The sequence below is a fragment of the Crinia signifera genome, chromosome 7 (assembly GCF_055691185.1).
Source record: "Crinia signifera chromosome 7, ASM5569118v1, whole genome shotgun sequence".
Lineage (NCBI taxonomy): Eukaryota > Metazoa > Chordata > Amphibia > Anura > Myobatrachidae > Crinia > Crinia signifera.
Window position 1 is genome coordinate 31,780,611 of NC_139223.1, and position 26,693 is coordinate 31,807,303.

Genomic DNA, 26,693 nt, shown 5'->3' on the forward strand with positions numbered 1-26,693 from the left:
TTCCTCATGTTGACCTATAACCATGTCGATCTTGTTCCACGTCGACCTTTCAGCATGTCGATCTAGTGTTGTTGACCTAATGTCGACCTAGATCAGTCGACCAAACGACTATCTATGTTAAGTGCACCACCTAGGTCAGGGTTAGAGAACCTTTGGCCCCAGCTGTTGTTGGACTACACATCCCAGCATTCCCTGCAACAGTGTTATCATGGCCAAATAGCAAATTGTAGCAGGGCATGCTGGGATGTGTAGTCCAACAACAGCTGGAGGGCCAAAGGTTCCCCATCTCTGACCTACGACTTTGCTCTGTTTCTGGACTTCCCTCTTAACGAATGATTGCTATTACCTGTTCTAAACAGGTAAATGGGTAAGAAAGGTGTTTCCACACAGGTAATAACAATCAAACATTAAGAGGGAAGTCCAGAAACAGAGCATTGTGTCCCTTCTGGAAAGGGTCATGTTGGGAGGTATGGTACACTAACTCAAACCATAAATAACTGTCTTTTTTACACAAAGTGAGCCGCAGAGCCGCCCAAAGGATCTAGATCTTTTCACTGACCGACCCAGGTCGACCCGGGTCCGCGAAAAGATCCGTTTTGCCCATCTCTAGTCTGCAATCTGCACTGTTCATAGAGCACAGAGCTGGCAGTGGCCACCCTCTGATATCACAGGAAACGTCCGCACCACTGGGAATAGCAGCCACATGATTCCTCACCCTCCAGCCGTTACTGATGCACAATCCCCTGATTGTCCCACTGCCATAAGCCAGCCCCATTCATTCAGTGCTTGTGGTAATATACAGGCTAGCGGAGCGCTAACACAGCCCTGTACTTACATGCAGCATGTCACCCTATTACAGGATACATCTGTCCATGCCCGGGCTAACAAAATCCAAGTACAGCCTTCACCCTCCTATCAGTCCATGCATACGCTTCCCTCCAGCCACTGAGAGGTAACAGACGGAGGATTTCACAACGGTCAGAGTCTGTGTGCGTGTGTGAGCTGACCCTGCTGCAAGAGAGAGAGTGATGTATGCACAAAGGCATGTTCAGCTGTGGGCGACAAGTTAGTAAAAGTGGAAAATCCCTGATTCTGTCCAATCAGCTGCCTGGGAGCTGCACCGCTGTACTGAGTACAGACACTGCAGGGAGAGAACTGAACCTGGATCAGGCACAGAGTTCTCAGGTCAACAAACTACAGTGTGAGTCTGATGCAGACAAACGCAGAATATATTCAGGGCCTAATTCTAGTTCACTCTGACAAAATCCTTCTTAGATGTACAAAACCATGTGCACTGCACGGGGGCAGATGTAAAATGTGCAGAGAGAATTAGATTTGGGTGAGTTATTTTGTTTCTGTGCAGGGTAAATACTGACTGCTTTATTTTTACACTGCAATATAGCTCTCACTTTGAAGTAAAACCCCCACCCAAATCTAATTCTCTCTGCACAAGTTACATCTACCTCACCTGCAGTGCACATGGTTTTGTCCATCTAAGAAGGATTTTGTCAGAAAGAGTGAACTGGAATAAGGCCCTCTGTGCACTGAGTACTTCTGTCCTAGAAACATAGCAACCCACACACACACGGGCAACACACACAAGCAACCCACAAACACACAGGTAACCCAATACAGATCACACAGACAACAGGCATCAGATTAACATTAGAGGGTCAATTTAATCAGACGACAAGAGAAAAGAATTAATGTTGCAACTGTCCCTCTGTCTCGCGGCCCAATCTCGCCCCGGACTTGCTGGTTTTTGTATGCAGCCCTACCAGGTTGAGAACAATGATCCAAGGAGTACGGAACCTTTTTAAAGCCGCGTACAGACTGAGTAATACGTTGTCCGATCAGACTGACATGTCACTCAAATTGGCGAATATCAAAATGTGTGTGTGTGCGGGTGCCCGTGAACGTTGGTATCACTCAGTTTGATGTGCTGCACGTCAAACCAGATAATAGCTACATCTATGCTAACGAAGGATGGAACAGCGATATTTCCATTTTTCATTAACATTGTTTATTGTGCACCTAGGTTCCAACATGGCGGCTCGTTGGGCCGATATAATCAGCTGGGTATACATCGCTCCAGCTTTAAACCTGGTACATACTGAAACGATAGTCGCTAGCGATGTTTTCTGTTCCACTCTGCTGATAAATGCAGCATAACATCCCATGGTCCCACTGCATCAACAATTGTGAATGCCTTTGTCAATATAGGGTCCCACCGCCCCGGTATACAATGCTTTAGTTTGTACCTGGCTTTACTGACTGTTACAGAGTTTATTGGGTTACACCTCATTTGTCAAGTACTTAAGTGGCTACACGCAATGCAACAAACTCGTTCTCACAGTACATCCAGCCCAGATGCCCACCACAGGGCTGATAATTCAGTATAACAGAACCGTTACATTAGAATAAAGTAGCAATACATTAAAGACCATACGGTGCTCTATACATTGCTGAGGGAACTTTGTAGCACAGCAGAAAGGGACAGAGAAGGAGGGTGTGGGGAATGGTCATTATTATCCTTTATTTATATGGCGCCACAAGGGATCTGCAGCGCCCAATTACAGTAAATAAACAAATAAGCAAAACAGGAAGCAGTGACTTACATTTGAAGACAATAAAGAGCAAGTACAGAGTATATAACCATCGCTGCATCAGCAGGGGACACGGACATGAGTATCAGGGTGGCACAAAACCGCAGGATTCGGTGCCATCGAAAATGGTTCACGTAAGAGAAGGAAAAGCGCATGAGGGAAGAGGGCCCTGCTCGTGTGAGCTTACATTCTAAAGGGGAAGGGGAGACAGCGGTGTCACAGATGGGACAGACAGTGATCGTAGAACAGAGGGTTTGGCGAGGAAGATGGATGTTCACAGCCTTGTAGAGAGGTGGAAAGTCTGAGAAGAGAGAGAATTCCAGAGATAGGGAGCAGCACGTGAAAAATCCTAGAGGTAGGAGTGGGAGGAAGTAATCAGTAGGCAGGTGAGGTGGTGTGCATCAGCGGAGTGAAGGTGGCAGGTAGAAGCGTAAAGGGAGAGGAGGTCAGAGATGTAAATGGAAGAGGAGCTGGGTAAGGCCTTTGTGAGTGCAATGGGCTTCAATTGGATTCTGAAGGGAAAGGAAAGCCAGTGAAGGGTTTGTTGCAGAGGGGAGGAGGCCGTAGCACATTTGGTGAGGAGGAAGAAGAGCCCGGCTCCAGCAGTGAGGATAGATTGGAGTAATGGTAATGTGTGAAGGGGAACATGGTATTCTGGAGCTGTACCGCACTGGTTAATAATAGGATGTAATAAATAATAGTGTGGTTGCTTCCTCTGTAACAAAACATGAGGTATATATTTTCATAGTGCACATTTGAAATGGACCTTTCATAATGTGCCTGGCTGATTAACTGCCGGTGGTTCACCCCCGAGTTACAGATTCTTATTATTAGACTTTGACTGTATAGTCTAATGTGGGGTACACACCAGGACGACCACCGTCGTTCACGACCGATAGACGACCATGGAACGATTTCCCTTGGACTTCCCGGGAGCTCCCAGGCAGTCCCCAGCAAACGATTAGCAAAAATTGTGTTTTTTTGCGGAACGATCTAGATCCGATCCCGATGCGCCCGCGATGGTCGTTAAGACGGTCGGATCGCTGGTTTTTGTTTTTTTTTGCAAGAACACATGCGACCGTCGTCAGATGGGCCTTTGAAATTTGAATGAAGGGGCTGGACTAGCAGAGGGGGAGGACTAGCAGAGGGGGATAGGAATAGCAGCAGCCATTTTAAACCAGTGTATTTCTGCTTTGTTACTAGTGAGGCTTGGTTTATACCTGCTGAACGCTGGACATAGCTATTTACACATTACTTTGTTTTGCCTGCCATTACAAAGTGTCTTTTAACCCTGCACTATGGAGAATGCAGTGATGGGTAGTCACCAGCAACAGTACCTGCTCTATTATGCAGTTTTGAAGCTCAGGCGTCAGAGAGCCCAGCGCAGGAGAGAAAGATCATGCTGGACAAAGCAGTGGCTACTTCAGCGTCAGACTCGTTCGCACATGCCACTGCTCAGGGACATCAGGGAGAATAACCCAGACGATTTCCGTAACTTCTTGAGGATGGATGATGCCACATTCCAGGAATTGCTGCGTCTGGTGACTCCCCACATCGAGAAGCAGGATACCAAGTATCGCATGGCTATCCCTGCTGAGGAACGGCTGGTGGTCACCCTGAGGTTTCTGGCGACAGGACGGTCTCTTGCTGACCTAAAGTTTGGATCCCTCATCTCCCCGCAAGCTTTGGGCCTCATCATCCCGGAGACCTGCAAAGCCATTGTGAAGGTGCTGCAGTACCAGTATTGCAAGGTAAGGATGAAATATACACTGTACACTTTATTGTGCAAACAAAATATTTTTATTTATAATTTAGGCCTAGGACAGAAACAGGTTTTTTAGGCCTTTCATGGTTAAAACATGTAAAATAGTAAATAGATTGTGTCAACAAAAATATATTATAATACCATATATAAAAGATATTGTACAAAAACACACACTATATATAAAGATTTAAGTATGTATGACCCAGTTTAAACTTTCCCAATAAGTACGGGCTACTGTGTGGCAGAGGATGTCTGCCGCAGATAAGTAAAGGCTGCGGCCCACATGGCGCATGGCGCAGATGCAATGGTCCCGGCCCCATTGATGTGCGCCATACGCCATGTGAGCAGTGGCCATCACATACCTGCAGCTGAGACCATGTCTGCCGCACAGTACCCCATACTATTGGTAAAGACAAAAGGGCAATAAATGGAGTTTGCTATCCAGATTGAGGAGAATCCTGTTCTCCCTCTGGTAATGCAGGTACAGGTAGCAGCATATAAAAAAACAAAAAACACACTCTGGTAACTTCTGGAACAGGCACTTACAACAGTAGGGATAAGGTACTGTGTGGCAGAGGATGTCTGCTGCAGATATGTAAAGGCTGCGGCCCACATGGCGCATGGCGCAGATGCAATGGCCCCCGCCCCATTGATGTGCGCCATACACCATGTGAGCAGTGGCCATCACATACCTGCAGCTGAGACCATGTCTTCGGCACAGTACCCCATACTATTGGCAAAGAAAAAAGGGCAATAAATGGAGTTTGCTATCCAGATTGAGGAGAATCCTGTTCTCCCTCTGGTAATGCAGGTACAGGTAGCAGCATATATGTAGAAAACCAAGACAAAAGACACTCTGGTAACTTCTGGAACATGCCCTTACAACAGTAGGGATAAGGTACTGTGCGGCAGAGGATGTCTGCTGCAGATATGTAAAGGCTGCGGCCCACATGGCGCATGGCGCAGATGCAATGGCCCCCGCCCCATTGATGTGCGCCATACGCCATGTGAGCAGTGGCCATCACATACCTGCAGCCGAGACCATGTCTGCCGCACAGTACCCCATACTATTGGCAAAGAAAAAAGGGCAATAAATGGAGTTTGCTATCCAGATTGAGGAGAATCCTGTTCTCCCTCTGGTAATGCAGGTACAGGTAGCAGCATATAAATAAACAAAAATACACACTGTGGCCCTTGTGTGGCAGAGGATGTCTGCTGCAGATATGTAAAGGCTGCGGCCCACATGGCGCATGGCGCAGATGCAATGGTCCCGGCCCCATTGATGTGCGCCATACGCCATGTGAGCAGTGGCCATCACATACCTGCAGCTGAGACCATGTCGATGGTAAATGATAAAGTAGCCTATTTTTTAAGACAGATCCTCAAAAACAGGACACTCTGGATCTTCTATCAGTAAAGAACTGTAGAATTGACGGTACTGGGGGGGTTGAGAAGGCTGTGTAGGTGTTGACTGGGTATGTGTTGGAATTGTGCTCGACTGGCCTGCTACGGTGGCAGGCGGAGTAGGCACTGGTGATTCTAATGACAGTGGTGTGTCTGGTGCACTACCAATGCCAACTATTTTAGTGCCACTGTTGAGATACCCTAAACTGCCATTATACACCAACTCCATGCATAACTTTTCAAAAGTAAGTTGCTGGTCAGGAGCCATGTTGCGAACACACTCTGCCACATAAGTGAAGTAGTTGTCATGTTTGTCCGGGTTTCTTTGCAGGACTTGATGTGCCCGCATCATAAATTCTTCATGTGCCGCTGCTTCTCCTTTTTTTCCTTTGCCACGCATTTTTTTGGCACGGGGGAGTGGTGGAGTGGGTTCCAGGGTGGGTGGCGGAGTGCGTGCCGGAGTAGGAACTTCGTTAGATGTGCATGCATTATCAGATAGGACAGATAGGTCTGGGGTTGCAGGTGGGTAGTCACCAAGCTGTAAAAAAATTGAACATGTTTACTAATCAATTCTATTTACTTCTAATTTCAGTTCCCTACCAGCGTGAATGAATGGAAAGTCATCGCAGAGGAGTTTGAACAGCGATGGAACTTCCCAAATTGCGGTGGAGCCATTGATGGCAAACATGTCCGCATAGCCCAGCCTATCAATAGTGGTTCCTACTATTTTAATTACAAGGGCTATTTTAGCATTGTACTAATGGCTGTGGTGAATGCCAACTATGAGTTTATCTTCCTGGATGTAGGAAGGAATGGCCGTGCATCGGATGGTGGCACTTTCAAGGACACAAAGTTCTACGAAAGGCTCATAGCGAACACCCTTCACTTGCCGTCTGTCCAGGAAACTAAACAGGGGCTTAACTTTGTTTTTGTGGCTGACGAGGCTTTTGGCCTGCACGAGCATGTCATGAAGCCATATGCGCAAAGGGGCCTGAACCATGACAAAAGGATCTTTAACTACAGGCTATCCAGGGCACGGCGTGTTGTGGAAAATGCTTTTGGCATCCTGGCAAGCCGGTTTCGCATTTTTCACACTGCCATTAACCTGAGGGTGGACAAAATTGACTGGGTTGTCACGGCGTGCTGTGTCCTGCACAATTTGCTCCGCAGAAAAGCCACACAGCAAAGGGCTACAGGCACAGCACTCCAAGAAGACCAAGAACTGCCAGAGGAGGTAGTGCAGATATCCTCCTTGCAAACCCCAACACAACGCTACACAGGGAGTGCACGAGCCAAACAGGTGAGGGAAGAGTACATGGCCTACTTTAATGGGGAGGGCGCTGTGGATTGGCAGGAGGAATCAATTAGATAGCCAAAAAAATAGACTCACCGATGCAGACTGCGAATTCTCCTCCTCCTCCTGCGCCGCGACTTCTTGGTTTTCCTGTTCGACCATAAGGACTACTCCTGTCCTCATCGACTCCTGGCTGAGGGTGAATGTCAACCGGTCATAGTACCAGAGCGATGTTTGATACATCTCGTCGACTCCAGCACCAGACTTCTTTGCAGCCTCCATCTTCTTGTGTTCCTTTAAGAACACCGTGCGCATATTCTGGATGCGTTTCCTCACCCATTCAACATTGGCCTCTGGGTGAAATGGAAGACTGTAGCGTGCCAACTCCTCCAAGGCTTGGTTTCTTTTAATTTTGTTTGAATACTCCTTGGATTTGGTTCTCCACAGGCATTCGTGTGTACGATATTTTTCAATAAACCCTTCCAAAAACTCTTGTTCCTTTGCGTTGGACATTGGGACTGTAAAAAGATAAAACCATTTTAGTTGTTATAGTTATACCCATGTTTTGTTTCATATTTAAATTTTTATAGTTATAGTTACCAGTTTACCTAGTTCTTATGTTTTAAGTATTTAAAATGTTAATAAACTTTTATGAAAACCACTATACATTTTATTGTGCAGATTGCTATTCACACACACAGGTGAATGGGGCCTAGCAGAGAGGAGTGCATGGAATACTGCAATGGTGGACAATGGTTTATGTATATATATCTATATATACACAAACACACACACACAGGTGAATGGGGCCTAGCAGAGAGGAGTGCTTGGAATACTGCAATGGTGGACAATGGTTTATGTATATATATCTATATATACACAAACACACACACACAGGTGAATGGGGCCTAGCAGAGAGGAGTGCTTGGAATACTGCAATGGTGGACAATGGTTTATGTATATATATCTATATATACACAAACACACACACACAGGTGAATGGGGCCTAGCAGAGAGGAGTGCTTGGAATACTGCAATGGTGGACAATGGTTTATGTATATATATCTATATATACACAAACACACACACACAGGTGAATGGGGCCTAGCAGAGAGGAGTGCTTGGAATACTGCAATGGTGGACAATGGTTTATGTATATATATCTATATATACACAAACACACACACACAGGTGAATGGGGCCTAGCAGAGAGGAGTGCTTGGAATACTGCAATGGTGGACATTGGTTATATGTATACACACAGACATGGGGCCCACCCAAAAAAAACAGTGACATGGTCGGGTGCACGGTTGCCAAACCAGTGCTTTATACACACTATATACATTGGTGGCAACAGTGGGCATGCATAGAAGAGCATTGGGAGTGCAAACATACCAGGTTGTTGTTCTGGGAGATGAGACAAGAAGGAGAGTCCAACTGCTGCGCCAGCGCTGTTTGCTATGTGGAAAAACATGGCGCCGGGGGAGTGTTTAGGAAATGCCACTCAAATAGGCTGGATCAAACGACGGACGCACCGACGGACGGACGACGGAGGCGGCAAAAAACACTCACGATCTGCATACGATTGACGGTCGGTCGGCCTGGGATTGACGGATCCTACCTGCAGCACGTAGGACCAAAGATGCGACCAAACGAGCGGCGTGAACGCGCATTTGATCGGAATCGGATCAAATAAATGTCAAAAACACACGATAGTACATACAATCTGCATACAACCGGTCGGAATTGGATCTAAATTGACAGAATCGTGCCCTAGTCGTCCTGGTGTGTACCCAGCATAAATCGTACGCAGGTCGCACAGGTTTTTTACCTTGCGATCCCGATGCACGCTCCCGGGACAGCACAGATCAAAACCCAGATAGACAGGGCAGCAATGACTACATAGTGCAAATCTAATGCAGATTGTATGAATTGTATGTAAATAGCACAGAGTTAGCAAAGATTGCATAGCACTCACATAGCAAGGGAAACTCACCGTGTGTACACACCATTAGATTTGGGTGGGGTTTGTACTTCAAACATATCTATATTGCAGTGTCAAGAGCAGAAAGTGAGCAGAGGAGGCGGGCAAAGGAGGGGGCATACAGTGGCAAACAGGCACCAGGGGTCGGAACACTGGGCAGAGATGAGGTTCTTGATTAAGAACCTCAATGAAAGAAGTCTGCTATAGATCATTATTTCCTACTGTCGCTCAGCAGTACATGAGCATTTTTGCAGATATCACATTAACTTGTGCCACTGCCAGACCGCACTTTTTACCCGTTTTTTTATAGTTTCAAAACGGTAATTTGTGCAGTCTGAAAGTTGCAGAGTGAAGTTACCGGTTCTATTGAACTGGTATTTCTAAACGGTAATAAAGCAGGGTCCTACCCGTTTCAGACCCGTTTTTTTTCATCCACTGTTTTCTATGGGTTAAAACGGGTTCAGTGTTGTAAAGGGACAAAAACTGCACTGAAATACCGTTTAAAGACATGCGGTGTGAAAGGGGTTTTAGCTGGCAGACTTGTTTTTAGAAACGTTTTAAAATACCTGGTCAAAGCCAGTTTTGCAGTCTGAAAGCAGCATCAGTGTTTCAGGGTTGAGATATTGATCTACGACTGTGAATAGTGTTTGGCGGAGTGACAGAGTCAAGAGCATAATTTAGGGATGTATAAGGCTGATCTCACATTAGCCGTGCGAGAGGGAGGGAGAGAGGGAGGGAGAAAGGGAGGGAGAAAGGGAGGGAGAAAGGGAGGGAGAAAGGGAGAGAGGGAGAAAGGGAGGGAGAAAGGGAGAGAGAAAGGGAGGGAGAAAGGGAGGGAGAGAGGGAGGGAGAGAGGGAGGGAGAGAGGGAGGGAGAGAGGGAGGGAGGGAGGGAGGGAGAGAGGGAGGGAGGGAGGGAGAGAGGGAGGGAGAGAGGGAGGGAGAGAGGGAGGGAGGGAGAGAGAGAGGGGGGAAGAGAGGGGGGGAGAGAGGGGGGGAGAGAGGGGGGAGAGAGGGGGGAGAGAGGGGGGGGAGAGAGGGGGGAGAGAGGGGGGGGAGAGAGGGGGGGGAGAGAGGGGGGGGAGAGAGGGGGGGGAGAGGGGGGGGAGAGAGGGGGAGAGAGAGAGGGGGAGAGAGAGAGAGGGGGAGAGAGAGAGGGGGAGTAAGGGTCAGTTCTGGGGATATAAATTGATAGGAATAGATAGCGGGCAAAAGGACACCCAACACCATGCGCAGTCTAATACTGAAATCCCAGGATTGGATACACCAATCCCGGGATTGAAATCCCAGTGTTTTGGGGGCCAAATCCCGGGATCCCGCCAATCCCGATCCCGGGATTGACCACCCTAGGCCCAAGATAAGAGGTAAGAGTTTGTATATAGTAGAGCAGTGGTTCTCAACCCTGGACCTCAAGTACCCCCAACAGTGCACGTTTTCCAGGTCTCCACATAGAATCACAAGTGACATAATTAGCTCCACCTGTGGATCTTTTAAAATGTGTCTGAATAATGAGTGCACCTGCCGGGTGACCTGGAAACCGTGCACTGTGGGGGGTACTTGAGGATCAGGGTTGGGAACCAGTAGTAGTAGATGAAAGGTAAAAAAATGCAAATTCCAAACCAAGGGTACATTCTAATTAACTATGCCCCAGTGGCCAACATTTTTAACCATAGTGTTCATTCTAGGAATTTTTTAGGACAGGGTGCTGAGCATGGAACAGGGCACATTTTACAGTAGAAGCAAAAAGCAATCATGTATTAAAAAAATTGTACCAGGATCACACCGGGGGGGTTCTTCTGGTTCACTCCTTCTGGCAAATTCCTTCTCAAATGGACAAAAACATGTGCACTGCAGGTGGGGTAGATGTTACTTGTGCAGGGAGAGTTACATTTGGGTGGGGGGAGATGCTTGTAACGTGCACCAAAAGTTAAACACGCTTCTAGTTGTTCCATGTGGAAGTCATTGATCCTATGCACAACAATCTCCTAGTGCTTGATGCAGACACCAATTGGGAGAACATTTTTCCCTCTCCTGATGGGTGTTGACCCCCCTCCAATTCCCATTTCTCATTGAAGGGTTGCTTCAGTAATTTCCAAGCTGAGTGCACTATATACAGCACAGCACATTTATTATCCTTACGAGTCCGGGACAGGTAATTAACATTTTCAGAACCCCTTGCAGCTATGTACGTATAATATAACAACACCGGATCATGCCTTATTTGATTATAGTCCAACCAAGGAGACAGCGTTTTATACCGCCACATTTTTTCAATGCATCGATGCTAGATTTTTTATCTTTTTTCTTTATTTTTTATGTAAATTACCTCTAGGTGATATTGATATATTTTTATACGTATATTTAATTTGTATTTGCTGGCGTGGATAGTGGAATTTACAAGGTCGACAGATGTTACGTCGACTAGTGTCATTGTGACCAGGTTTAATAGTGTACCCCTAGACCCAACTAAATTCAGACGCTTAAGCGTCTAAATTTAGATGCCCCCCTTCTTAGCGGTTTGCAGGGAGTCTGGATTCAGCATCTGAATTTTAGCGTCTACATGTGGGACACCCCCTTTGATAGCGGTGTGCCGGGGTGTCTAGTTTAGAAGCCCTGGCACGTCAGCGGTGTGCCGGGGTGTCCACTTTACATGCCCCCGTTGTCAGCGGTGTGCAGGACTGCCTATTTCACTGTGGAACTACAAGTACCACAGTGACCTGTCAGCTCCTGTGCAGCGTGCGCTCCTGCTGCCCGGCGCTACGCTGATAACGTAGCTTACATATGGAAAGCTCCGTTTCTTGAGATGTGAAATCAATATTTATCCTTTGGAACGCACCAGCACTCACTAGAAAATGAGCCAAGCTTCCTGATCAATGGAACGCAGGGAAGCACACACTTTCATTAGGTCACGTGACCAGGAAGTAGCTACGTAACCACACACTGTGTTAAGACACAGAGGGACAACTACAGCGTGACCATAATGTATAAGCAATGCATACAAGTCCTAAACGCCGCAATATATAACTATTAGTTGAAAGGGAGTGTTTAGCATTCTGTCTTCCTAAACACTAAACCGCGATTATGCGGGTCACCTGCGTTCCATCTGAACCGGAAGTGCGTCACCGGAAGTCCGGAAACGCAATAACACCATCTCACTAGTATATAAAAAGAAAACGGTGTTTTTTAGTATTTGGAAACCTCGTTTTTTAACTCTGGAACCATAAAATTGCCTAGAGCTGTCTCCTATTCATGCTGCTACAATTTATGATATGTTTTGTGAAAAAAATAAATTAATTGAACTTACACAGATGTGCACAATACCCTAATCATAGAGGGTATTTATACCCAGACGCTGTACCTAGCAAACCACCTTGAAAAAGCTGCAGGGGCAGCGAAACGCGTCGGCCATTTGGTACACCCACCCAGCTGCCAGTTCACCTTCTATCATATTCAGTTTGTGCCCACCAGCGGAGCCTCCAAAAACAGACTCCCCCAGGGACTTCCTAAACCCCCTGGAGTGCGGGATCCGAGGACGGGCAACACCATCTTTTGTGGAGGAACGCCACCTCTGTAACATTGCCGAACCAGGACCCCACTTCCATACCATCATTGGGGTGACTCTGAACCATCTATCCCTGGAGTGCCTCCTACATCAAACTACCACGGAGAGTATACAGTGGTTCATTCATCCCATCACCAAGGAAAACATTTCCTTTTGGGCCCAAAAGAGGACAGGACACAACTGATTTGAGGTGAACTTTTTTTGGGACTTTCATCTCCCTATACCAAATACAGCAGCACTTATTTCTTGCATTTATCTATGTATTTTTACATGCTACAAGTATACATTGATACTTTTTTATTCTTCTAGCCACAGGCCTAAGAAGTGTGCACTAACATCATTCTGTGAATACACAAAAGTACACCTTTTTATTGTTATATATTTTATATTGTAATAAAAACCCATGTTTTATTGAATGCATGGTTGAGTAGTAATATACAGCGCAACCGCTCCACCTTTTCCTCTTTTTCATTGTAAGGGCGTGACACCCCTTTTTAAGGTTGCCGCTTGACAAGGCATACCCATATTGGCGCCCCCTATCGATACCTCGGTATCCCTTTCTGTTTTTACATATGGAAAGCAGCCACGCGCTGCGCTGATAACAGCTAGAGCGGCACGCGCACAGTTAAACAGAGCGTCTGGCAAGCTGCCAAGTTTCTTAGAGAGACTGTGCGCGTGGTGGCGCCATGAAACTACACAAGTACCAGTTTGAATTTGGGGAAAAACATTTTTTTCCCCCCGATTGGTTTATAAATCATATGAAAGCATATAAACCACAGTAAGATGACACCACTACCATCTCTATATACAAATTAGAGAAGTTGCTATGGTGATTTGAATAATACTGGTTGTGCGTTTTATTTTATTTTACATAGCCATAATAAGAAACCTTTATGAGATATTTAAATAAAATATTGTCTTTCTAAAGGTGCCCATACACTAGTAAGATTTATCTTCAGATCTGCCTGGTTGTAACAAAAACATGGTTATGGATGAGTGACAGTTTGTCAATTTTCCAGCATTATGTTCAACTGTCATTTGCTCTCATCCAGAACCATGTTTTTGTTCCAACCAGCCATATCTGAAGATAAATCTGCGTGTGTATGGCCACCTTTAGACTACATATGTATATACTCTCTCCACCAAGTTTGAACAAAAATCTGAGCTAGTGAGGTAACATTTTTACAAGAAGTGTGTTTATTTGACACGGAATGACCCATTGTGTCTCCCTTGCACAGATTTCTGCTTCTCTGATGCATTACAGTGCAGCAGAGGTCACGATGATGTCACAGATGGCAGCTGAGGTCACAGTGATGTCACAAACGGAAGCTCAGGCCAGGATGATGTCACAGACGGTTACACTTTCAGCTCTTTGATAGGTAGTTTTCAGAGGAGAAGGAAGCAAAATGCTTTGCTCATGCTTATGCGAATTGATGCTAATGTTCCTGCTAGTAACACCTGGCAAAGGAGCACCAATACTGACAACTACAGGGCCATCTGCTGATTATGATGATGATGACCTGATTAAAGAGGATCCTTACATTACTGAGGATATCGGACTGTACATAGCAGGGGTCCTGCTTCTTGCTATTATTGCTGCAGGTATGGTGGTCACCTGCACTTATTTATGGATAAAATCTTGGCTGAAATCTAAGTCTGAAGACAAATCGGACATTGATCTAGAGGCGAAACCAGCTCCTGAACAGATGACAGAGACCAGCGATGTGACTGACACTACGAAAAAAATCAAGAAGACTGTAAGGTTTCTGGATGATGCAGACACGCTGGAGAAGGCAGAGAAAGACCGCACCTCGAAAAAGTTAGAACCGATCAAAGAGAACAAGAAGAACCGGAAACAGATCAAAAGAAATCTTAAAAAGATGATCAAAAAAGTTGGGCCTGGGTTCACCATACCCCTTGCATACTAAAGGAGCTCATACACGTTACAATTATTGTATACAATATCGCATCTCATCGCCTCTCGGTTTTGCGATGAGATGAGATGTGATCTAGTACAAAAAGTATGTGCTGCACCTACTTCTTGTACTAGATCTCATTTCATCTCATCGCAAAACCGAGATGTGATAAGATGCGATAATGTATACAATATTACAATTGTAAGTTGTATGAGCACCTTAAGCCCCACGTCACACAGGGCAGGAGAAGGGACAAACATCCCGCAAAGTCATCCTGCGCCACCCTGTCTCTCCGGGTTCTCTTATTCCATCCTTGTGGGTTTCCTCCGGGTACTCCGGTTTCCTCCCACAATCCAAAAATATACTGGTTGGTTAATTGGTTCCAAGCGCCACTGGGGCAGGGACCTTGGAGAATGTCCCAATATTCCCTGTACATCTCTGCGGAATATATGTATAAATACCAATAAATACATATTATTATTCTCCTTAAGTTGTTGTAGCCAATATTTGATTTTATGCATTTTCCATAGCGTACTAAATTGTGGTAAGGGTAGAGATGCTCATTTTTATAGTTCATAATGTGATGTCACCCGCCTAGGTGACATGATACATAATGTGATGTCACCCGCTCAGGGGTAATGACCCACGGTTTCTGGGCTACATTGTATGGTTACTTGTGTAACAACACATCATTATACAGGTTGAGTATCCCGTATCCGTATATCTATTATGCAAATTATTCCCAAAACAGGTATTTTTTTGGAATAATTCAAAGTTTTTTCCCTGACCTTTTTTTATGCTTACCAAGTCCCCTGGCGTCCACGGCAGGCCTGCAGCATCGTCTCCGGCGGTCCCAGGAGTGCATTGCGTGAGTGCATCACCGGCGTGCCTGGGAACACGCGTAATGCACTCCTGCGACCGTTGGAGACTATGCTGAAGTCCTGCCATGGGACACCTTGGACGCTGAGGGACAGGTAAGTATGTTTAAAAAAAAATTATTTAAAAAAAAATAAAAAAAAACTGAAAAATCCCTGATCCAAAATGCTTGTGGTCCCGAGCATTTCGGAAAAGAGATACTCAACCTGTATACATGTGAGCAAGCAGAATTCTCTAATAATACCATAAATTACTAAAAAAAAATATTTATGGAAAAATAAAGAACAGTAGGGGGGGTTATGCAGGGTGCCGCCGCCGCTATTTCCGACTTGGGAAATAGCGGCAGCTCCCTATTCAATGCTGTCATTAACGACAGCATTGATGCGGGATGACGCCAGAACGGGCCCGACTTCAGAAGCTGTCGGGCCTGATCTGACGATAACGGCCGTGGATTATCGTGATCCAGGCCACAGATCGACAGATCCACGGCCACGCCGCTATTGCGCACATCGGCAGATGGGACATTGAATTCAGTCTGTCGTTATGAGGTCGATCTGACCGCAAACGGGCCAGGATCACGGCTGTCGACGGGGACTGACAGCCGTGATCCCAGATTGCATACCTCCCATTTCTGTTTGTGCGACATCAGGCGAATGGCAGGGAGAGAACGTCAGACATAACATGATGAAATAACAAGTAATGGTCTGGTAACTGCATAGCCTTTATACAGAAAGCAATGGCCCACAAAGGGATCGGTTCTATCTGCATACTGTATATGGCCTAATTCAGGGTAGGCAGCAAAGCAAATGGGTAACTAGCAGTGCAGTGCGGCACACATAACATTTGGGACACGTATTTCCAAAATCAAGTATAAACTGCAGTGTACATGCAAAAGTAGCCAATATTTACCCTGCATTAAAAAAAAAAAAATCATAAATAATAATCATAATAAATAATAATAATCTTGCATTGGAACGTAGTTCATCTAGTGTGAAAATACTTTATTTTTGCTTTGTTCCCAGCAAGAATCAGCCATTTAGTATAGACCTTCAGGGGAAGAGCTCAGTGTAATAACTGAGATGTAGTGGATGTCCTGTAGTCATGGTGACACGTTCAGTGCCTGCCTGGGATCTGGCTACCTTTGTAGACTATATGGGGGTGCACACCCTAATGCTAAAAATAAATAGAGGGGCTACCATGCTGAGACTTTTAGTGCCACACAGTAAGAAACAGAGAAAATGCATACTAAGAGGTAAACACTGCTAATCGGAACAATTCTAATAATCCCTGAAACCTGTAATGTAAATGTGAGGGGCGGCGGTACACCGAGGGGCGGCGGTACACGTCCTCCGACCTTTTCATACCCCCACTATCCACGTCGGCGTAGAGTTGATTCTAGATAGTGTGGCGAGCGCAGCGAGCCTGAAGTATTGCGAGCCCTGCGGAATACATGTAAAGTAATACGCGTCCGCTCGCCATGCTTCGGGCTCGGTGGTTCGCTGCGCTCGCCACACTATATAAAATCAACTCCACGCCAACGTGGATAGTGGGGGTATGAAAATGTCGGAGGACGTGTAGTGCCGCCCCTCGCCACGGTTCGGGTTGGCGTTCATAGTGGGTGTGGCGTGGGGGTGCATTTAACAATGTAAGCCCCCATTAGGGTGCTTATACAATTAAAAATCGTATTGGGGCTTATACAATTTTAAATTGCATCGGGTGTATGGCATGCGATGCGATTATATGTCGTACGACTTAATATCGTGGGCGAGGTGCTAGAAACAAGTACAGATTCCGTTGCTTGTAATATCTGTGGGAGCCGTCAGCACCCTGACCCCACTCCTAGCTGTGCACAATTTCTCCTGCCGAACTTGGAGACAATGAGCCAATCAGACCCAAGCTTTCAGGTCTGTTCTCAGTGCCTTCTCCGATGGGCGGGATCTGCACATGTGTAAATATCACCACACGCCTATTGAAGGCAAGTTCGGCTTTTTACAGGTGCTTTTTTGGGGGTGCTTTTAACATTGTAAGCACCCATTATGTTGCTTATACAATTATTTATCTTATAGGGGGCACATTTAACATTGAAAACACCCATTAGGGTGCTTATACAATTTAATTGTATATGGCATACAATTCGATGGTATACAATTTAAAATTGTATAACATCGGCTAGCATCGCATCGCATACCATCGTATGCCTTATGGTATGCGATGGGTGCGGTGCTAGGAAACAAGAAACGTTTATTTTTTTTACACACACCACCACAGGGTACCGAACGTGCAGCATGCAGCCGCACTAAAAGGGCCTACACACGTAGCCATGTGTGTAGATGACTGTTCTGAGGTATGCCATGTCACACATGTGTAAATATCACCACACTCCTATTCAATGCAAGTTCGGCTTTTTAAACGCTGAATCTGCATTGGCGAAAAATGGCTGCCAAATTGTCGTTTTTTGCTGCCGGTTTCACTTATCCGCAAGCTATCCGGCCATCAGGAAAAGCTTCCGACGGTTGGATAGATTGAATAGGCTGAATGTAGGCGAAAAGTGCCAATAATTCCAACTTTTGGAAATACCTGCACTGACTGAATATCGCCACATGGCTCAAATCAGCCGTCATCCCCTAATAATTATAACTATTTGTATGTTCACTGAGCGAGAGCCTACCTCAGAGCCCTGCACCCACTAACAAAGTGAACCATAAACTAAGAGAAACTCATGGTGAGAGGTAACATATCATCACAGATTCATTACACATTCCAACAGAAATCAATTATTTTAAAGCTGCTTAAAAACATGATTGCACATTACCTAAACATGCAGTGCTTACTGAGACACATGCAACAGTATCTGATAGCAGTTGTGCCAAATTACCTGTAGATGAGATGATGGGTGTTACATCAGTTTCTCTGCAAAGGCAATGCACAGAAAGCTCAGAGGGGTGTTCCAAAGCCTCTCTGCCAATGCATCATGTGACAGTTTGTTCATTAAATTAAACACACATTTGTTCATGTTAATTGGTGCTCTTAAATAACACTCTAGAATATTAATAGATAGAGGCGTTCTATGACAGCGCCAAGACAGGAATGGAGGGAATTACAGAACTGAAGCAATGTAATCAATTCATTATACTCATATCTTTGCAGATACATTGACAGATACTGGACATATTCATTTACAATCCTTCGGGTCAATCTTGCAGACTATTTTATTACCACGGGGTACCGTACGTGCAGCATGCAGCCGCACTAAAAGGGCCTACACACGTAGCCATGTGTGTAGATGACTGTTCTGAGGCATGCTAGATGGCTCAACGATGTATGCGGAGTGATCTGTCAGGGCCAGTGTTCTCCGTTGAGCATGGTGGATATTAAATTGCCAGAACATAGAGCGCGCGCGCACACGCACACACACACACACACACACACATTGATGTACGGGAATTTTCTGAGCGATTTAGTGAAATGAAGTAAAATCGCTCAGAAAAATGCCTGTATATCACTACGTGTATAGACCCCATTACTTCTGGGCAAAAAGGATGGATCCCATTATGTCCCCAGTAAGTGGAGTTGAGTGAAGGTGTCCGTAATTGTTTTCACTTTCTGTTCGAAGAGATAAATGGACATTTATGACCGTACGCAACACCGCGTGACCCTCCGCTAGCACGGACGGTGTAATGGTTGGCATTGCTGCCTCACAGCACTGAGGTCATGGGTTCGATTCCCACCATGGCCCTAACTCCATTGTTAGGACCAGTGCTTTTTAATATCTTTATTGGTGATATTGCAAATGGAATTGAGGTTAAAATGTGCCTTTTTGCAGATGACAAAAAAGTTTTGCAACAGGGTAGACACACCAGAAGGGGTAAACAAATAATTGATTATCTAGGTAGATTAGAGGAATGGTCAAGAGCATGGCAACTACAGTTTAATGCCAAAAAATGCAAAATCATGCACTTGGGTTGCAAAAATCCAAAGACTAAATATAGTATAAATGGCACTATAATGGAAACTACTGAGGAAGAGAGGGATCTAGGTGTCACTATTTCAGGGGACTTAACCCCTTCCCGACATTTAACGTATATATACGTCATGGCCGGGAAGTACTTCCCGACACATGACGTATATATACGTCATGACTTTAAATTGCCACCCCGTCTCGAGACGAGGTGGCAGAGGGACAATGTCTGCTGTCCCTGACAGCAGACATCCTCCCTCATTGCCCAGGGGGGGCAGCGATGCCTCCCGTCTTGGGCGATCGCTGCTATTGGCTGTTAAAAAGTGAATAGCCAAAAGTAGCGTTGAAATGCATGTAGTGTAAAATTTAGACTTTGCTGCCCCCTAGCGTCCAAAAAAAATAAAGGCGGTTTAAATAATGATTTAAAAATAAAGAATAGATATGGTCTTTGTTAGTTATTAACTATTTTGAGTGATATGATTATTTGTCTCACAAGCAAAAAATGGAACATTTTGCAAATAGCAAAATGTTCCATTTTTTCCACGACACTTTGGTATTTTCCCCCCCAAAAAAAAAACTGTATCGACCAAATTTCACCACTAATTTAAAGTACAATGTGTCACGGGAAAACAATCTCAAAATCACTGGGATAAGTAAAAGCAAAAAAAAGTTATACCCACTTAAGTGATACATGTCAGATTTGAAAAAAATGGCTCTGTCAGGAAGGCAAAAACTGGCTGCGTCAGGAAGGGGTTAAAGGCAAGTAGGCAATGTAACAAAGCAATGAAGAAGGCAAGTCAGATGCTTGGTTGCATAGGGAGAGGTATCGGCAGTAGGAAGAAAGAAGTAATAATGCCATTGTATAGGTCATTGGTACGACCTCATCTACAGTACTGTGTTTAGTTCTGGAGGCCATATCTCCAGAAGGATATAAATACACTAGGTTATTCACACCGGCGTAAGGGGCTACGCCCCTTAATTTGTGAACATTTGTATTGTGAGAAATATGGTTAGAATTGTATGAAAGATGCCCTGTATTGCAGCTTCTGGCAGTGGGTGAGGGTCCAGCGTGGCAGCACAGGAGTACCGGACGGTGGCCCTGAGTCAGTGTCTCCTCCTACTGGGTGGGAGTTAGGGTGCATGAGAGCAGGAGGCTGGGATATGAGGCATGATAGGGGTATGTGGGCAACACAGCGTCAGCGATTACCCAGTGGTGGAAGTTACGGTTCAGGAGAGCAGGACGCTGGGCAGTGATAGGGGTGTGTGGGCATACGGGGGACTAAAGAGGGTGGTGGACACTGTGCAGCTTCTGCCAGTGGGTGAGGGTCCAGCGTGGCAGCACAGAAATACAGGAGTCAGTGTCTCCTCCGACTGGGTGGGAGTTAGGGTGCATGAGAGCAGGAGGCTGGGCGGTAAAGCATGATAGGGGAATGTGGGCAACACAGGGTGAGCGGGTCTCCACTGGCGGAAGTTACGGGGCAGGAGAACAGGAGGCAGGGCAGTGTCCTCCCACATTGATGGCAAAAGTATTCAACATCGGCCATAAACCATCGATTATTTGAAAATCATTGATGGTCGATGGGCATCCCTAGAACTGGAGGAGGGTGGGGGACAGTATGCAGCTCCCGGCAGTGGGTGAGCGTCTCCTCCCACTGGGAGGGAGTGAGCGTGCATGAGAGCAGGAGGCTGTATAATAGTGGTATGTGGGCAAGACATTGATAAAAGTTGTGGCGCTGGTGCAGAGGGCAGTGGGGAAACCTGCAGTGCGGTAGCCAGGGCCGGATTTCCCACCTAGGGGCGGTACCTGCTTGTGGTGGTACAGGATCCCCCATTGTCACGGGGGTACGTGAAATGCGGGAGCGGGGGCCGCGGTGGTCCGCTGGGGGGTGGAATTGCCGGAAGGGGGTCTGGGGGGTCTGCAAATTGCGGGAGGGGGGGTGGTGTGTGGGGATCCGCGGTTAGCGGGAGGGGGCGGGGGTCCGCAAATCGTGGGAGGGGGGTTGTCGGGGTTAGTGAATTGCGGGAGGGGGGGTTGCGGAGGTCCGTGAATTGCGGGAGGGGCGCGTGGGGTGCCGTGAGTCAAGGGGGGGTGGTGCGGGGGTCCGTGAATCACGGGAGGGGTCATGAATCGCAGGATGCGGGGGTCGTGGGGGGGCTGCGAATCGCAGGAGGGGGGGTTGCCGTGAATTGCATGAGGGGGGCGTGAATCAAGGGAGGGTGGGCGCAGGGGGGTGGTGCGGGGGTCCGTGAATTGCGGGAGGGGGCATGAATCGTGGGAGGGGGGGTCGTGGGGGGTTCCGAATCGCAGGAAGGGGGGTATGGGGGGTGCCGTGTATTGCGTGAGGGGGGCATGAATCGCGGAAGGGGGGGTCCCCGAATGTGTGAATTACTGGGCGGTCTCAAATCGCGAGAGGTGCCGAGGGAGCCCGCAAATCGCGGGAGGGGGGCGCTACGGGGGGTTTCGTGAATCGCGGGAGGGGGGGTCGTGAGGGGTTGCGAATCGCAGGAAGGGGGGTGTGGGGGGTGCCGTGAATTGCGTGAGGGGGGCATGAATCGCGGGAGGTGGGGTCCCCGAATGTGTGAATTAGGGGGCGGTCGCAAATAGCGAGAAGTGCCGAGGGGGCCCGCAAATCGCGGGAGGGGGGCGCTACGGGGGGTTCCGTGAATCGCGGGAGGGGGTGGCGCGAATTGCGGGAGGGGGGTCGCAAATCATAGTAGGGGGGGGGGGGTGCCGTGAATCGGGAGGGGGGGTCGCGGGGGGCCCTTTTAATGCCGGGAGGGGGGGGTCGCAGGGGTCCCGCGAATCGCGGGAGGGGAGAATGCAGGGGTCCTGCGAATCGCGGGAGGGGGCTCGCGGGAGGGAGGGGTCGCTGGGGTCCCGCGATTTGCGGGAGGGTCGCGGGGGTCCCGCGTTTCGCGGGAGGGGGTGGTCGCGGAGGTCCAGCGAATCGCGGGAGGGGGTGGTCGGGTCTGGGACGGATATTAGACAGCACTTACATCGACAGCCATTACATCGACACCATTAGTTCGACAGCTCAATAGGTCAACATGGTTTTAGGTCGACATACCATTAGGTCGGCATGTCATTATGTCGACCGCTCATTAGGTCGACAGATCATTAGGTCGACATGTTTTTAGGTCGACACTGCCATTAGGTCGACAGAGTCTATGTCGACAGTCAAAAGGTCGACATGGGTTTTTTCACTGTTTTTTGGCCGGAATGTCGACACAGTCGACATGGACACAGTTTGAAGTGTACCGCAGCCGCTCGCAATGCTTCGGGCACGGTGCCTCGCTGCGCTCGGCACACTATTTTATTCTCCCACCACGCCCTAGTGGATAGTAGGGCATGAAATACCGCCTGTCGGCACATGTCGGCTCAATAAAAAGTGAAAAAACCCATGTCGACCTTTTGACTGTCGACATAGACACTGTCGACCTAATGGCAGTGTCGACCTAAAAACATGTCGACCTAATGAGCTGTCGACCTAATGAGCTGTCGACCTAATGAGCTGTCGACCTAATGAGCTGTCGACATAATGACATGTCGACCTAATGGTATGTCGACCTAAAACCATGTCGACCTATTGAGGTGTCGAACTAATGGTGTCGATGTAATGGCTGTCGATGTAAGTGCTGTCTAACAATAGTCCGGATACCGGGGTGGTCGCGGGGGTCTCGCGAATCGCGGGAGGGGGGTCACGCGAATCGCGGGAGGGGGGGTTCGCGGGGGTCCCGCGAATCACGGGAGGGGGGGTCGCGGGGGTCCCGCGACTTGCGGGAGGGTGGAAAGCGGGGGTCCCGCGAATCGCGGGAGGGGGGGTGCGGGATCCTGCGAATGGCGGGAGGGGGGGGTCACGGGGGTTCCGCAAATCGCGGGAGGGGGGGTCGCGGGGGTCCCGCGATTCGCGGGAGGGGGGGTCAGGGGGGGTCCCGCGAATCGCGGGAGGGGGGGTCGCGGGGGGGTCCCGCAAATCGCGGGAGGGGGGGGTCGCGGGGGGTCCCGCGAATCGCGGGAGGGGGGGGTCGCGGGGGTCCTGGCAGAGGGTAGGGATTTGCAGGAGTAATGGTGGATGGTGGCTGTGGAGTAATGGTGGATGGTGGGCGTGTACTGTAGCCCTGGCTGGGCGGGGGGAGGTGATGTCAAGGGGGTGGAACGTCAGACACATAAAAGTGAAACTGTTCTACACAGGAACGTTCTCCACAGGGGTTGAGTGACAGATCTGGCTAAATATATAAGAGATTAGAGACTGTACAAAGACAGGCAACTAAAATGGTGCATGGTCTACATCACAAAACGTACCAGGAAAGACTAAAAGATCTTAATATGTATACTTTAGAGCAGAGAAGGGAAAGGGGGGACATGATAGAAACTTTAAAATATATCAAGGGTTTTAACAAGGTACAGGTGGGAGACATTTTTCACAGGAAGAGGAGCAGCAGAACACGAGGACATGCACTGACACTAGAGGGTGGAAGATTCAGGGGAAATGTGAGGAAGAATTACTTCACATAAAGAGTAGTAGATAAGTGGAATAGCCTCCCATCAGAGGTGGTAGAGGCAAATACAGTAGTACAATTTAAACATGCTTGGGATAGGCATATTGATATCCTTACAAAAAAATAAGGATCAAATATGGTTTGAGATTACATGTTTAAAAAGGGGGCAGACTAGATGGGCCAAGTGGTCCCGCCGTCAAATTCTATGTTTCTAACTCTGTGGCATTTGCATATTCTCTCATATACAAGTAGGTTACTTGGCTCCCAACAAAAATGAACCCTAGAAGGTCTGTGTGTGCGTGTACATGTGGTAGGAATATAGAGTGTAAGCTCCACTGGGGCAGTGACGGATGTGACTGTTCAACTATACTCTGTAAAGTGCTGCACAATGTGTGCGCTATATAAATAACTGTTAATAAATAAATACATAACTATATATGCTCACATTCTTTATTATCAGTGGCCAAATACAATGCTTCTAAATCCAGTGCAATTACCCTTCTGGCGGAACACCCCAATAACACCCCATTAACCGCACATTCAGACAGCTTCACATGTGCTGCCCAAGCATTTGCGGATACTCAGCCCCCTTACATACACTGGGTGACATCACACGACCTCTAGGTACGGAACAGAAATGACAGCTATTTAACCAGTGGACTAATAATAATGGGTCCAGTAACAGTTAGATAACAGACTGTGACCTTTTATATCATTATAACCGGGTCCCCCCTTTATTACCCCAACTCTGCATACATTTTACAACACGCCTAGTGTACAATGAGTACATGTAAACGTTTAAGATATATTATTTCAAAGTAAAATAAAAGGAAGTAAAAGTGCGAATCTGGAGACTCCCACGTGCAGGACGTGGTGGCAGTAGCGCTAGAAAGCCCACAGCGTCTACATGCGGGGTATTTAGCTAGAACCCGGAGTGATGGCGAGTAGGAAAGACGCATATGCCTCGGATAGGTATATATCATAAGACGCATATGCACCTGAAAGGAGAACCTGACAATCCTCATCAGTTCTGATTGTTACCTCCCACTGAATACTAGAATGAATATTCGTAGGCTGGTGTTATCTGCATCGCGCCTGAAGAATAAAAAAAAAAAATTTGCAGACCTGAGTGCCGCATGCACACTCTGAATGTCTACACAATGTACGGACGTGACACGGGCACCGCACTCTGCTGTCAGCACCAAGGAGGGGCACTCTGTTAACACGGGTGCCGCACTCTACTATCAACACCGGGGGACTGTCAACATGGGAACGACATTGTACTGTCAACATGGGCACGACATTGTACTGTCAACATTAGGGGACTGTCGACATGGGCATTGCACTCCACTGAGAGTAAGAGAGAGAGAGAATGAACAGGGGTAGAGAAGTGAGACCAACAGGGAGGACATTGTTGGGTGCGGTAGATGGCAGCAAGTCAAAGATTAACAGTTTTTCAAGAGGCGTATAGCACAGACCCCAAATGAAGGGAATGTAAGGGTCGGTTCTGGGGATATAAGTTGATAGGAATAGCTAGAGGGCAAAAGGACCCCCAACACCACCAATATGGAGGCCCCTGGGTGGGGGTATAGGTGAGAATGTGAGGCCCCCACCAGAGAGAGCAGTGGGAGAAGTAGCGTTAGAGGGTGTAATCTAGATTTCAGTAATAGGCAGGACATGCATAGAGATGGAAATGAAAAGGGCATGAGTGTGGACCACTTTGTTACAAGTCGATCTGGCATTCCATAGGGCCCAAGATAAGGAGTAAGACTTTGTATATAGTAGATGAAAGGTGAAAAATGCAAATTCCAAAACAAGGGTACATTCTACCCCCTTCCCTGGTAATCCCAAGAATTTTCCAGGCAGTGCCTTACTGAAAAATCTCGGGATTAGCGCCGTTTAGAGCCGGGCAGCGCCTTTACAGTGATTATTGGGTTACTCCCTCATTTGGCAAGTACTTAAGTGGCTACACGCAATGCAACAAATTCGTTCTCACAGTACATCCAGCCCACATGCCCACCACAGGGCTGATCATTCGGATTCAGTATTGAATCCCGGCGGTAGGGATTCTCCCCAGGAGGGAGAATGTGTCGGCATTTCGGCGGTCGGGATTCTGAACGCCGGGATCCCGACCGCCGGGATTTTAACTGCATCCCGATCATTCTTGTACGGTTCCCGCTAGCACAATATGACCTTCCGCCTTGTATAACCAGAGTGAACAGCAATTTTTATTCCACTTGCCTTCAAAAAACACAAATTTCCTAAGTAGAACAGAACCGTTACATTAGAATAAATAGCAATACATTAAAGACCATACGGTGCGCTATACATTGCTGAGGGAACTTTGTAGCACAGCAGAAAGGGACAGAGAAGGAGGGTGTGGGGAATGGTCATTATTATCCTTTATTTATATGGCGCCACAAGGGATCTGCAGCGCCCAATTACAGTAAATAAACAAATAAGCAAAACAGGAAGCAGTGACTTACATTTGAAGACAATAAAGAGCAAGTACAGAGTATATAACCATAGCTGCATCAGCAGGGGACACTGACATGAGTATCAGGGTGGCACAAAACCGCAGGATTCGGTGCCATCGAAAATGGTTCACGTAAGAGAAGGAAAAGCACATGAGGGAAGAGGGCCCTGCTCGTGTGAGCTTACATTCTGAAGGGGATGGGGAGACAGCGGTGTCACAGATGGGACAGACAGTGATCGTGGAACAGAGGGTTTGGTGATGAAGATGGGTGTTCACAGCCTTGTAGAGAGGTGGAAAGTCTGAGAAGAGAGAGAATTCCAGAGATAGGGAGCAGCACGTGAAAAATCCTAGAG

General features: G+C 47.3%; 1 protein-coding gene across 5 annotated transcripts in view; it reads right to left on the reverse strand.

Moving 5' to 3' along the window:
* Window positions 1-26,693, reverse strand: part of TRAF7 (TNF receptor associated factor 7) — a 152,799-nt gene that overhangs the window by 43,052 nt on the left and 83,054 nt on the right. The window contains exon 1 of one of the 5 annotated variants that reach the window (XM_083152757.1): window positions 18,282-18,403. The exons of 2 other annotated variants lie outside the window; for them this stretch is intronic. The gene's annotated coding sequence lies outside the window, so the exon portion shown is untranslated. Of the gene's footprint in view, window positions 1-835; window positions 958-18,281; window positions 18,404-26,693 lie in introns of those variants that run through there. 2 more of the 5 variants (XM_083152760.1, XM_083152759.1) reach the window with 2 other exon arrangements.